The sequence below is a fragment of the Hylobates moloch genome, unplaced genomic scaffold (genome assembly GCF_009828535.3).
Source record: "Hylobates moloch isolate HMO894 unplaced genomic scaffold, HMol_V3 SCAFFOLD_22, whole genome shotgun sequence".
Taxonomy (NCBI): domain Eukaryota; kingdom Metazoa; phylum Chordata; class Mammalia; order Primates; family Hylobatidae; genus Hylobates; species Hylobates moloch.
This window is the reverse complement of record NW_026652297.1, coordinates 37,651,336-37,666,141: the sequence shown is the minus strand read 5'-3', so window position 1 is coordinate 37,666,141 and position 14,806 is coordinate 37,651,336. Positions and strand designations below refer to the sequence as shown.

Sequence of the window (14,806 nt, the reverse complement as noted above, 5' to 3'; positions counted from 1 at the left end):
CCTCAAAAAAAAAAAAAAAAAGAAAAACTATTTAAAAGTTAACCAGTGACATTTAAAAAGAATTTCTACTCAGAAGGGGGAGTTATACTCATTTGGACCCAGAGAAGAGCTGAAAGCAAAGCTTTGATGAATTCTCAGTTGACTGTGGGAACGCAGCTGCTGAGCAAACACTCAACACTAGAGCGGGCAGTGCGGCAGACAAAGCTCATCTCTGGCCCCAACTGCTTTCCTGTGCAGTGATCCTGTTCCGCTTATGGATCAAAAAGATGTAGTTCAGGAAAGCAAGGGCTGGGATTGAGAACTTGAGACGGAGGCAGAGCTGAGCCATTGATTAGAAGAAGCACAAGTACATTTTATAAAGGGCATTTCTCAAGGTCCTGCTACCCAGCATTTTGCTTCCTCTGACTCCATTCATCATAGTCTTGCCAATGGTTATGTCAATCTATTGCCTTTAAAATTCATGTGATTTTGGAGAACATATTCTGAAGAGACCATATTTCCTTAAAACAACTTATCAATATGATCGTCTGTCTAACACAGGATTCCCAGATACCTAATTAGAGTTTCATTCTAACAAGACCACACTGAGCTAATCCTCTTAACAGTGTTAGCTGGCATATCATTTTGTTAGAAGTTCCTAGAAAAAAAAAAAGTCTTCTGCTCATAGGCATTCCTTCCCAATAATGGGATTCAAGCACTTGTGGCAAGTCTATGAGAGAGAAAAATTGTTTTTAAATCCCACTATACTCAAAACTGCTTAGTCTCCTTTTATATCCAGATACCCTAGGAAAGAGGTAATGAAGACTGCGTGTCAGCACTGGTGATATTTATTTAACATGTGTTATAATCCCAGCTGACACTTTCTAATGAGTTTATTGCCACCACAGAGTTAAAGCTCCCCCACTCATAAGCATAAACTCCAGTGTCAAAAATGAAACATAGGCAGTCCTGATGCTTAAATGGCCTGTATCGATTCTCCGGCAGTCTAACTGCTGTAGTCTGGTGCCAGTCGTCTAATTTGTGCCCTGAAGTGTATAGCATCACTTGATTTAGATGTCAGATTAAGGCAGCACACCAGTTTGAAAATTCAGCTAAAATATTCTAGAGAATTGGTTTGGATATTTTCACCTCACATTATAAAAATCATTGCTCTCACATAAACACGGGGCTATTAATATCATTCTCATTGACTTTTTTTGAGTGTGTTTTATCAAAGGAAATGTCCTCACAGTCAAAGCTTGCTGTGTTTTGTGCTTTATCTGTATAGCAAATTCCATTTAGAGAAATTTAATGCCAAAGCTGAAAGTTCTGCATTCCTAGGCAATGACTATTTAGGGCATTGTCTTTAAACATGAAGTAAACACACACTCAGAATATTTGTACGAATCTCCTTCAGTGTTCACAATATGCTCCCTATTCTTTGTTTTTTTTCTTTTGAGACACAGTTTCGCTCTTGTTGCCCAGGCTGGAGTGTAGTGCAATGATCTTGGCTTATTGCAACCTCCGCCTTCCGGGTTCAAGTGATTCTCCTGCCTCAGCCTCCCCATTAGCTGGGATTACAGGCACCCACCACCATGCCCAGTTAATTTTTAGTATTTTTTAGTGGAGAAGGGGTTTCACTGTGTTGGCCAGGCTGGTCAGAAACTCCTGACCTCAGGCGATCCACCTGCCTCGGCCTCCCAAAATGCTGGGATTATAGGCATGAGCCACCGCGTCCGGCCTATGCTCCCTATTATTAAGCATCAAAAGACTTAGACACTTAAAAGATGCTGCAAAGCACCACTGTGTTCATGGTTATATTCTCTGCTTCAGAGAAATCATCTAGCATTTCCAAAGTCAAAGAGAATGGTTGAAGAACTAGCAGTGTAAAAATTAGCCAAATTTCTACTTAATGCTGGCAAAACACAGGAAAAGATAATTATCTCTCTCAAACTTAAAGTAAAAAATTGGTATACCTGGAATTATAATATACATTTTAGACACTTTAAAGAGCTAGAAGGCCGAGCGCGGTGGCTCATGCCTGTAATCGCAGCACTTTGGGAGGCCAAGGCAGGTGGATCACCTGAGGTCAGGAGTTCAAGACCAACCTGGACAACATGGTGAAACCCTGTCTCTACTAAAAATAAAAAAAAATTAGCTGGGCATGCTGGTGCACACCTGTAATCCCAGCTACTCGGTAGGCTGAGGCAGGAGAATTGCTTGAACCTGGGAGGTGGAGGTTGCAGTGAGCCAAGACCGTGCCACTACACTCCAGCCTGGGCAACAGAGCAAGACTGTCTCAAAAAAAAAAAAAATAATAATAATAATAAATAAAAGAGCTAGAAGGGACTTTGAAGATCAGCCACTCTTTACAACAAAGGAGACAAAAATTCAAAAAAGGTGAAACGACTTATTGAAATTATAGAGCTTGCTAAGAGGTAGAAGGAGGACTAGAATTCAAGCCCCATTCCCCGAAACCTTAACTCTGGTAGATCAACATTTCGCTAGAATGGCATGAGTTTACTTTAATCTTGTTATTTCTAGAGAAACTGACTGAACGTCCTTTCTGTTGAAGTTTGATATTGTTATAAGACAGCCTGGACATTGTGAAAAATTTGTTAGCAAATAGTTCAGATTTTCTGTCCTTAGAGAGTATATTGTCCCAAGTTTCTTAGTCTATGGATTTCCTTATTTTTGAAGCATGTGGTATTTCAGCTCTAAAATATTTGATCATACACAGTGTTATATAAATGCATAGGGTTAGTTTTACTCCACACTCTAGTGGTGATGAGCAGGTATGTAATCAGAAAACCTGAGGCTGCTACAACTAACTATCCTGGCGATCAACAGTAGAGGCTTTTCAAAATAGAGCAACGACACCTGTATGTTTATCGCAGTATAATTCACAATTGTAAAGACATGAAACCAACCAAGTGCCCAACAGCCAATGAGTAAAGAAAAGGTGGTCTATATACATCATGGAATACGACTTAGCCATCAAAAAGAATGAAATAATGTCGTTTGCAGCAATAATGTCTTTTGCAATCCATCATGCCACTCTGTATGCCTTTGCCTAGCCATAGCTTATCTCCCACTTATAAGTGAGAACATATGGTATTGGGTTTTTCATTCCTGAGTTACCTCACCCATTATTGTAAGTCAGTACTTGGGAGACTCAGAAGGGAGAGGGTAGGAGGGAAGTGAGGGATAAAATCTACATATTGAGTACAATATGCATGACTCAGGTGACAAGTGCAATAAAATCTCAGACTTCACCACTATACAATTTATCCATGCAAACAAAAACCACTTGCACCCCAAAAGCTATTGAGATCAAAATTATACATTAAAAATATAGAACAGTGAATATTAGAAAGGGACTTTCTTTGGTTAAAGTAATGGCTAATCAATACTAATTATATAATAGGTAATAGGTGCCAAAATGAGTTCTCCACCATGAAATGGGTGGTTTTCAAGATTTGTGGATAAGCTAAAATATTTTAGAGATACTCCATTCTTGCATGAAAAGGAGTCTAGCAGATTTTTCAAATTTACCCTTAATAATGGCACCTGAGGCTCCATCGTGTTTCTGTGTCCAGCTGGTAGTCCAGAGGGCTGTGTCCACAATATGCCAACTATAAGCTTGACTACATCTTGCTTCAGAATTTTTTCATAAGCCTCATATAAAGCATTCATTCAGAGTGGTCAATTCTTCAGCAGTCTAGTGCTGTAATCTGGTGCCAGTCCTCTAATCTGTGCCCTGAAGAGTGGTTAGGGAACAAAGAAAAGATTGTATATAGAATAACCAAAGATCCCGGTTTGCTGAAGACTTAGGTGTTGGTTGGACTTAAGATTTTAATGCCAAAACTGGGACAGTTTTAGGAAAAAGGGAGACAGTCACCCTATTTATTACACAGTTCTATGAATTATGTACTTGCTTACTAATAAATGATAGTCTGTCAGAATTTCATCTGACACTTGTTTTAACTTTACAGATTACCTGATCACAAGTTTGTTATGGAAAAACCTAGAGTGCTCATCTATTTCTAACTGTTGGTACAACCAGTGTCTATTTTTTAAAAACCTGATGGTTTTTGTGGCCAGATTGATTTAGGTGCATATGCAACATATGGAGATGAATGGGAAACACACATCCTTGTGTTCCCAATGGATGGGAATTTCTTGTCACAGTGATCTGGATATTTTTATACCTATATCATTATACACATATACATCTACACACTCAAACACAAACAAAAAACAAATGCAAAAACACCCCATCACAAATAAAGAATATAGGTAGATGATACACAAACACTAATCAAGTTTTCTTATGCTTTTGTGGTTACTGCTATCAAAACCTTAACTCTTTATGTAATAAAAATTTACAAAGGGAGGAAAACCTCAAGGATTCCTTCCAAGCAAAGTTTTCAAAGTTGTTCAAAATGTGACTGTAATCACAACTTCATTTCTTATAACACAGAGGATTGCCCTCTTATATGTAATGTAATGAGAAATAGCAATTTGCTTTGGCTCTTAAACAGTGATTATTTGCTTGTTTCATGTAACTTCCATAGACATTAATGAGATAGGCAAACAAGCACTAAAAGTGTGCGTTTTCCAAAAAAAGGATGCTTCTTAGTATATTTCATAGGCTGAACCTTGGAGAATTCATCACTTTATACCCTGGACAACTTGTGTCCTAATGCAACAGCATCACTTACTGGCAACCTCACCAAGTGTCCATATTCTAATACAACATGACCCGAGATGATCACTTTGGATCAAGTCAAACTATCTCCAGTTGTCTAGATGGTCCTTTTGATGGCCTGGATCTTTTATTATTTTACTAATACTGTTTTGAGCATAGAATACTTAGGCCCAGTGAAGTTGTGGGGATTGTGCTTCAACTCAATGCTGTTAAAATTATTACAGAGAAGATATCCTAAAGGCTTAAAATCCATTGAAAGGCAAACAGCTGCAGCCACTCGACTTGCAAATTAAAATCCTAACCGTGAATTTCAACAAATTAGATGAATTTAGCTAATTGTCTCTACAGTTTGTTACTGATGAGTCACAAGCTTTGACAAATTTCTGACATTTCAGACTCAAAGGGACCTTATTCACAGGTACCTGCTGAGGACAGACTATACTTTGAGACTCTTGCTAAGCAGGTCATGACAAGTCCTGGATGACCTTCCATCTCCGCCACAGAGCTTTTCATCCAGGTGTACTCTGAAAAGCAAAGTGAGCACTTGCATCACGAATCCAATCTTTTTTTAAGGATTGTGCAATGCATCCCATATCACCAGCCCCAGCCTCACCACAAGAATGTAATCTGAATTATGCATATGATCATCTTGTTTCTTCAATTCATTTAGGCTTTTGAGAATAAAGGAAGAGAGCATTCTGTGAGAGTTTCAGATTTGGCCTTCTAGAGCATGTTATGTTAGACAAAACAAGTGGGATAGGAGGTAAAATCAAGAATTATCAGTTAGTGATTGAGCTGGAAAATGTATTTCAAGAGAGGGAAACTTGGGTCTATTAGAGGTTTCTTACCCATAGAACAGGTGTTTAGCTACACTTTGGGGATGGGTTTTCAATGGTAAATCTGGGAAATGACCCTGGCATCTGTAGTACAATCGGTGGAGATGTGAAGTGACATGCACAGCCATAGATGGGAGGCATGGCTCCACTGCATACCCTGCATTTCCCCTACCTCTCTGGTCCCCAGCTACAAGATGGAGCTAAGACTATCTGTTGCTGCTTGTTCATGACACAATACCTTTTCTTCCACATACACTGCTCAAAATTTATTTTTTCCTTATCAGCTTCCTGGGACGTTCATTTTAACCAGAATTCACTGGGTTATAAATAGGGGGTGAAAGGGGAGTAGGAAGTATCACTCTTGGGACTTGTTGGAGCTCTTTATCCAAGATATGACCTTGTTTAGACCCTGGATTTAGTAAGAAAAAAAAAAAATCAGCCACCCAGCACACATTTCAAAAGATTACCTTGTCCTTTATATTTGCAATTCGCTAACACATACCAGGCAGGAAAATGAACCCTCAATCAACCAAATAACTACTTTTCATTAACTGGGTCACTCTTTAAACCTGGAGAGCTTAGCTAAATTGAGACCGGAATATAAATCTATCAGGTGGAAATTCTGAGATCTAATTCAATCATACTCAAGTATCTTTTTCAATGAGCAGACTGAAGAGTTCAGGAATTACTTTAACTTCCAAGAATGCGTCCCTTTTGAGCTTTGCAAGGAACGGTTTTTCAGTGGCAATATCTAAAATATTAACAACATACCAGTTACAATGGACTCAACCACACATCAGCAAGGCTACGGGTTTTCAACACCCAGTGCACTGAATAGCATGTTGGCCTTCAAATCAGCCCTGATGCTCTGCGGTGGCTTCACAAGTCCTGGGATGCGGAAAAGTTGACTCAGTTTCTATTCCATGATCTGACGTGTTCTAACATGTTTGTTTGTCCCACACAGGAACTAGAGAACACAGAGTGCCATCTTTATCCAAGAGGCCAGGTGGGGCTAACTCCTGCATTTCATGTCCCTTGGGCTGGGCTGTGTCTGAAACTGCTGTGAATGGTCTGGCTTCTTTTAGACAGCCTGAGATAGAAGGGATTCACTGCCTTTTTTCAAAGGTCACTTGGTCTATTTTACAGACTCCCTAAAGATAGATATTATGGACACGAATTGCTTCTCCAAGGTTTGAAGAATCATGAAACACATGATGTTAGGCCCCAACCACTTTGGCACCCATTACCAGCTCCAAATACAAAACCTTCTTTCTCAGTGACGGGTGTTCTCAGCTGGTGGTGAGGTACAGAGGACTGGGTGCCCACTCCAACAATAAAAACACATTAACCACATCCACCATGCAACTAATACTTTCCTCAGAAGCAGCCATAGCCCATGGAAAGTAAGTGACGAACCCATCCAATGCTCTGTGCTTTATTCTTAAAAATTCCACTTGTTGGCATAACTTGGTACGCTGCTCTGTCTCTGGGTTTTCATTTTCTTCGTATACATTAGAAATGAAAGCAGAAGTGTCCCCCAGATGCCCATCACATTAAAAAAATGCAATGCATGAAAATTTGACAGGTTAGGGAATTGTTCATTTAAAAGTGTTTGTTTACTTTTCAAGAAAGTCTCTACATGAGATTGTTTTATGTATCCAGCTCTAGTGTAGTTTCAAAAAGTTCCACTTTAAAAAATCAATTTCTATAAAGTATTTAAGGAAGGGGTCTATTATTTACATTGTGATACCATAGGAATGAAATTTCTCTGAACTTAATGGCTCAACCAAGCAATAGCACAACCAGAATAAAGCAGAAGTAAAGTATCTCATTTCTCAATGCTATGATCTTAAGTTAAATATGACTTGTCAGTATCAGGGAAGAACATTGATAAACATTGAGGAATTAATGGATTGGCAGGCAATGCAAAAAAAAAAAAAAAAAAAAAAAAGCCAATGGCATGGTGACCAAATAGAGAAAAAAAGAGAAAAATCTCTTTTTAGGTGTCTTTGGTGAGTTTGCTCTGGAATCCTGAATACAAGCCTGCGCACATTGATGCCAGAATAATATGGATCAACTCAAAGAAGTTAGAAGAACAGTAACATAAATTATTAGAAAGTAGGAGAGTGATTTATGGGCAAAGACCCACAGAACTAAATTCTGTCCACATAGGTTACTTAAGCAGGAGGCCAGGCTTGGAAGTGACAGCTCTGTAATTGAAGAGCACAGGAGGGAGAGGAATCTTTTAGAGGGGTAGAAAAAAAGGTTAAGTAGGGGCAATGGAATGGAATAAAATGTCTTTGTTTATGTATTTAAAAGATCCTCAGAGGCAACCTTCTGAATTCCAAATTAGCTGAGTCATCACAGCGGTTCCTCAAACTTAAAAAAATGGAAATGCCTAGCCATAAACCCTTGAAATGATTGTGTTTGCAGCTCAGAGAGGCAAAAGTAGGGGATAAAAATTCTGGTTAGATGTTGGGAAAATCTCTACACTTCCAGATGGTGAGAAACATTAGATCATGAAGGAGGACCCTGAGGGAATTGACAGAAATCACTGTAAAGCTCTTAAAATTTAAATCAGGATCTCCAAAGCAATAGAAAATGCAGCAGGGAGAGAATGCCTCCTTTAACAGAGAGATGACAACAGACAAAATAATATCCATCGCCTCTCACCTTCTCCAAACCACTTGTCCTCACTGTTACTGTTAGTGGCATCCACATTTTCACAGATACCAGGTTCTATGATCTCTTTCTGATGAGTCAGGCGTATCATTGCCTGCTCCAGTTCCAGAGCCCCATTTTCTGCCAGTTTCTCCTGCTCATTATTACCTTGTTCAGGTCATTAATTCCCTCACAGACATAGTTTGTAGGAATCCTGAATAATATCTTTATGCCCAGTGTCTCACCTTCGTACTCATTCTTCGTATCAATTCAGATTTATTCTCTTAAAGCACACTTAGATTATTTCATCTTGTTTTTTTTTAAACCATTTTTTAATAGAAGCATTCCAGCTAGTCAATCATAAAGGTATGATAGAATATCACCACTTTGGAATTCCTAATAAAATGATTGGTCTGGTCATTGATGATCAGCCTAAAATCATTAAAGAGCTTAATGGGAGCTTGATAATAAAAGATTCAGGCTGACAACACCTGAACCCATCGATCAATTTTAGCATCACAAAAAAAGAGACAGATAGTACATCCACTCGACAAAAGTACACGACTCCCCTTATGAAGAATTCTTGCCAATAAATCAAAACTGAATCTAATTAAGTATCTGGATATAACAACTAGTTTATGGAAAATACATGGGACTGAGAACCATATTAAACAAAAGTCTGGTGATACAATCAGCAAAATCCAGAATATGAGACATTTTAAGGAATCAATGACCCAGTTTTTTCAACAAATAAAAGGTAAGATTTTTAAAAACAAAATACAAGGTGAATTTACAGATTCAATGAGACTTAAGAGATTAATCAACCAAACACAATAGCTAGAACTTGTTTAGATTCTGATTCAAATAACCCATAGACTATCGTTATAGGCTAATTCATGACATTTGAAGTCTGTCTGGATAATTGTATGAAGGGATTATGGTAAATTATTGGGGCAGACGTGGGATTCAGTCATGGTGTTTTGAAGAGTTCTTTTTGTAGATTCACACTGAGGTATAAAAGGAAAAGTGAAGTATTATGTGTGAGACCTGCTTCAAAATAATCCAGAGGGAAGGAGAAGGTGGATGTGGGTTTAGATGAAGGAAAAGTGGCATGAATGACGGTTACTAAAGCTCAGTGATGGGCACATGGATTTTATTATACTGTCCTTTCTAGTTAATATATGTTTGAAATATTCCACAATAAAAAGTTTTTAAAAAGTCAATTGGCTAAGAAATACACCAATTTTGTTTCACCAAGATTATGAAGGGAACTCGCTTGAGCCAAATAAAATGGCTGGTTTGAGCAGTGACCTGTTTAAGCCCAATAATTGGTTTGGTTTGGTTTCATTTGGCTCCTTCCAGGTGGTCATAGAGATTTAAATTTGCTGTCTTTCTAGGCCTTCCCTTCACTTTCTATTAATTCTGTGGTTTTGTTTTTTTCTTGATCACCCACAGTAATACATTATTCACTATTTGATGGCAGTAATGATTGGGAACTTTGTTTTATAGTCTGGCCATTTGGTGATTTCTGTTGGATCAATGATGTAGATCTCTTCTCTGTTAGATGAGAAACAACATAAGGCCGGGTGCAGTGGCTCATGCCTGTAATCCCAGGACTTTGGAAGGCCGAAGTGGGAGGCCTGCCCGAGCCCAGGAGTTCGAGACCAGCCTGGGCAACAAAGGGAGACCCCCGCCGGAAAAGAAAAAACAAAAGAAAAGAGAAACTACATAAAAATCCAACCTGTTGGGCTTCTGCCTGTTTGTCTACTTATGAGCTCAAATGAATTGTGTGCCAAGCTCAGTGGCTTCTGCCTGTAATCCCAGCACTTTGAGAGGCCAAGGTAGGAGGATCACTTGAGCCCAGGAGTTTGAGACCAGCCTGGGCAACGTTGCAAGACCTTATCTCTACAAAAAGAAAACAAACAAACAACAAAAACAAACACAAAACTTAGCTTGGCATGGTAGTGTGCTACCAGCTATTTAAGAGGCTGAGGCGAGAGGATTGCTTGAACCAGGGAGGTCAAGGCTGCAGTGAGTTGTGATTGCACCACTGTATATCCAACCTGAGTGACAGAGCAAGACCCTGTCTCTAAAAAACTAAAAGAATTTTGTGCCCACCATGGAAGAGAGCAACTCTTTGCGATCTGGACAGTGAATTTTTGTTTTTAGGTTTGGTTACAACTGTAAGCTCTGTGTAGGTACGTCTATAATTCGGAAAGACATCTAACTCCTGTTATTGAGAATTAAATATTTTTCTACTTCTAAAATATTTAATAAGTTAGATTATGATGTACGTTAAATTTAAGGAACTATTCTCATTGATCTGTAGACACAATGTTTTCCAAACTTCACAGAAAATAAGAAAGCTAAACTTTGAAAATTGTTTGAAGTGGTAGCCTTTTAAGAAAAAAAAAAATTCTTCCCATAAAAACCAGCTGGAAAAGATTTGTGTAAAAGAATACAAGTTTACACAATTACGGTTAAACAATCCTTGGTTTAATAATTTGGGTTTGAGAAAGCAAACAAATGCAGCTGTGCATCCATTCCCAAATTTTATCAGCATAAAATACAAGAGTACATTTTATTTTTATAAGATTAGGATTTAATGTCTCATGAAGAAACTAGTCTATCAGACCTTTATAAATATTTAATAGATTATTTATCAAGAAAAAATTACAGTTATTCCTAAATACCTGACTATGAAAATGTTAATTTATATTCATTTAATTTGAAACATTATTGTGAAAATCTTTTTATATATCATCACTAATCATTTTAGTGTATCAGGTTGAATACAATATCTAAGTTCTCTAGATGACTTAAAACCTTGAACTAATATTATGTTAAGTAACAAATAATTATTGGACATTCAGATAATTAAGTATGTCTATTCTTTGAAACATAGATTATCAATCATACTTTAAAGTATATATACATTTGCCTCTATGTTTACATGCTGTGTCACTATATCTTGTGGGTTATATTGATAAGCATATTTGGTTTTTCTACTGCAAAAAAGCATAGAAGATGAGTGAGCAGCTACAGAAAGTTGTATGTATTCATGAGATTTGCTACTCCACTAAAATACTTATATATGACAGATAGGTCTCACTTATCTATTAGGTTGGTGCAAAAGTAATTGTGGCTTTTAATGGCAATTACTTTTGCACCAACATAGTACCTCCCACTTTCCTATGTAAAAGAGAAGTTAGTTACTGCTATAATTTGCTTTTTTTTTTTTTTTTTTTTTCCGAGACAGGGTCTCACTCTGTTGCCCAGGCTCAAGTGCACTGGCGTGATCTCAGCTCATTGCAACCTCCACCTCTCAGGTTCAAGTGATCCTACACCTCAGCCTCCCAAGTAGCTGGGATTACAGGAGTGTGCCACCATGCCTGGCAAATTTTTGTATTTTTTTGTAGAGACAGGGTTTCACTATGTTGCTCAGGCTGGTCTTGAACACCTGAGCTCAAGCAATCCACCCATCTTGATCTCCCAAAATACTGGGATTACAGGTGTGAGCCACAACACCCCCACTCTTATAGTTTGCATATTTGACCCTCCAAACCTCATGTTGAAATTTGATCCCCAATGTTGGAAGTGGGGCCTAGTGGGAGATGTTTGGGTTTTGAGGGGAGATTCCTCATGAATAGATCAACACCCTCAAGGTGAAAGGGATAAGTGAGTTCTTACTATTGGTTCCTGCTAGAGCTGGTTATTGAAAAGAATGTGGTGTCTTCCCCCCCCTTTCTTGCCTCCTCTCTCTTCATGTGATCTCTGCACACTCCAGCTCCCCTTCACCTTTTGCTATGAATAGAAGCAGCCTGAGGACCTCACCAGAAGCAAAGCAGATGCTGGCATCATGCTTCTTGTACAGCCGCAGAACTGTGAGCCAAATAAATAAAACTATTTTCTTCATAAATTTCCCAGCCTCAGGTATTCCTTTATAGCAACACAAATGGACTGACAGTGACTTTGATAAAGTTATCACTAATATGAATTTTGAGGCTATACTGAGAACAATAGTGACAGAGAAATATAAATATGGTGACCAAGTACAAAATGGAATGCATTTTTATCAAAATAAAAAGAGAATCTTGTCTTAAAGGTCTGGCTGTTCCAGAATGTGAAACCTAGAGGATAGAAAAACACAAACAATGAACGGCTGCAGAAAGGTGTAGAAGGTTTGCAGAAAGGAGGGATCATTTTATTTCCCTTGCTTTATAATACTTGAGTCTGGAAAGAAAGCAATAATATGCGTTAAAATTTTGTCAAAGGTGGCTTGATTTTGATGGGTTTATCCATAAGAAAACATTTCTGTTTTTCTTCAGTGAAGAAAAAAACATTTCTTCACTGCTAAATATATTTGCAAAAAACCTAGAATTTGATTTTCTTAATCTGTTAAAACTATAAATTATTTTATAACTCTTTAACAAAACATTATTCTTTATTTTCTGTGTAATCTGCCCAGAGAGTATAGATTCCCTATCTTACCAGATAAAGTCTCCTTTGAATATATTTTGATAAAAATTACTATTAGGGCTCTTTTTTGGTTCCATATGAACTTTAAAGTAGTTTTTCCAATTCTGTGAAGAAAGTCATTGGTAGCTTGATGGGGATGGCATTGAATCTATAGATTACCTTGGGCAGTATGGCCATTTTCACGATATTGATTCTTTCTACCCACGAGCATGGAATGTTCTTCCATTTGCTTGTATACTCTTTTATGGCCAAGTCAATCCTAAGCCAAAAGAACAAAGCTGGAGGCATCACGCTACCTGACTTCAAACTATACTACAAGGCTACAGTAACCAAAACAGCATGGTACTGATACCAAAACAGAGACATAGATCAATAGAACAGAACAGAGCCCTCAGAAATAATGCCGCATATCTACAACTATCTGATCTTTGACAAACCTGACAAAACAAGCAATGGGGAAAGGATTCCCTATTTAACAAGTGGTGCTGGGAAAACTGGCTAGCCATATGTAGAAAGCTGAAACTGGATCCCTTCCTTACACCTTATACAAAAATTAATTCAAGATGGATTAAAGACTTACATGTTAGACCTAAAACCATAAAAACCCTAGAAGAAAACCTAGGCAATACCATTCAGGACATAGGCATGGGCAAGGACTTCATGTCTAAAACATCAAAAGCAATGGCAACAAAAGCCACAATTGACAAACGGGATCTAATTAAACTAAAGAGCTTCTGCACAGCAAAAGAAACTACCATCAGAGTAAACATGCAACCTACAAAATGGGAGAAAATTTTCGCAACCTACTCATCTGACAGAGGGCTAATATCCAGAATCTACAATGAACTCAAACAAATTTACAAGAAAAAAACAAACAACCCCATCAAAAAGTGGGCAAAGGACATGAACAGACACTTCTCAAAAGAAGACATTTATGCAGCCAAAAAACACATGAAAAAATGCTCATCATCACGGGCCATCAGAGAAATGCAAATCAAAACCACAATGAGATACCATCTCACACCAGTTAGAATGGCCATCATTCAAAAGTCAGGAAACAACAGATGCTGGAGAGGATGTGGAGAAATAGGAACACTTTTACACTGTTGGTGGGACTGTAAACTAGTTCAGTCATTGTGGAAGTCAGTGTGGCGATTCCTCAGGGATCTAGAACTAGAAATACCATTTGACCCAGCCATCCCATTACTGGGTATATACCCAAAGGACTATAAATCATGCTGCTATAAAGACACATGCACACGTATGTTTATTGCGGCACTATTCACAATAGCAAAGACTTGGAACCAACCCAAATGTCCAACAACGATAGACTGGATTAAGAAAATGTGGCACATATACACCATGGAATACTATGTAGTTATAAAAAATGATGAGTTCGTGTCCTTTGTAGGGACATGGATGAAACTGGAAACCATCATTCTCAGTAAACTATCACAAGGACAAAAAACCAAACACTGCATGTTCTCACTCATAGGTGGGAATTGAACAATGAGAACTCATGGGCACAGGAAGGGGAACATCACACTCCGGGGACTGTTGTGGGGTTGGGGGAGGGGGGAGGGATAGCATTAGGAGATATACCTAATGCTAAATGACAAGTTAATGGGTGCAGCACACCAACGTGGCACATGGATACATATGTAACTAACCTGCACATTGTGCGCATGTACCCTAAAACCTAAAGTATAATAATAATAATAATAATAATAATAAAATTACTATTAGGTGAACTTCATCTAAGTTTTCTACTTTTGTCTAGCTTTCACATTTGCGTATCTTTGAAGTCACCGAGTGTAACCAAATCAAATACTCATTAAATAGAAAATAAAAAATAAAATGAGAAAACGATGATTTTGGAAATATACAGAAAAAAAAAAAACAGAAGTAAGATAAAGTCACTTTTTCTCTCCCCCATTTAAGTATGTAGCTATGACTAGTAGCTTTGGGAAGGGTGTATTTTGAATAAAAATATTACATATGAGGAGAACCTATTTGCATTTTGAAAGTTTAAAATCAGTAATAGACCACATTACTATTTATCCTTCATTTCTTAGTAAAAATGTGTTTTAAAACATATTTTTAAATGCTTATTCATGCTGTAATACTTTATGGAGCATCA

The 14,806-nt window shown here is 37.9% G+C and overlaps 1 long non-coding RNA gene across 2 annotated transcripts in view; it reads right to left on the bottom strand.

The window, feature by feature from the left end:
* LOC116461930 (uncharacterized) overlaps positions 1-14,806 on the bottom strand; it is a 176,479-nt gene that overhangs the window by 127,633 nt on the left and 34,040 nt on the right. Inside the window, exons 2-3 of one of the 2 annotated variants that reach the window (XR_009211687.1) lie at positions 5,113-5,214; positions 3,535-3,739 (exon numbers count right to left, since the gene is read on the bottom strand). This is a non-coding gene — a long non-coding RNA (uncharacterized LOC116461930). The remainder of the gene's footprint in view (positions 1-3,534; positions 3,740-5,112; positions 5,215-14,806) is intronic. The other variant, XR_009211688.1, reaches the window with a different exon arrangement.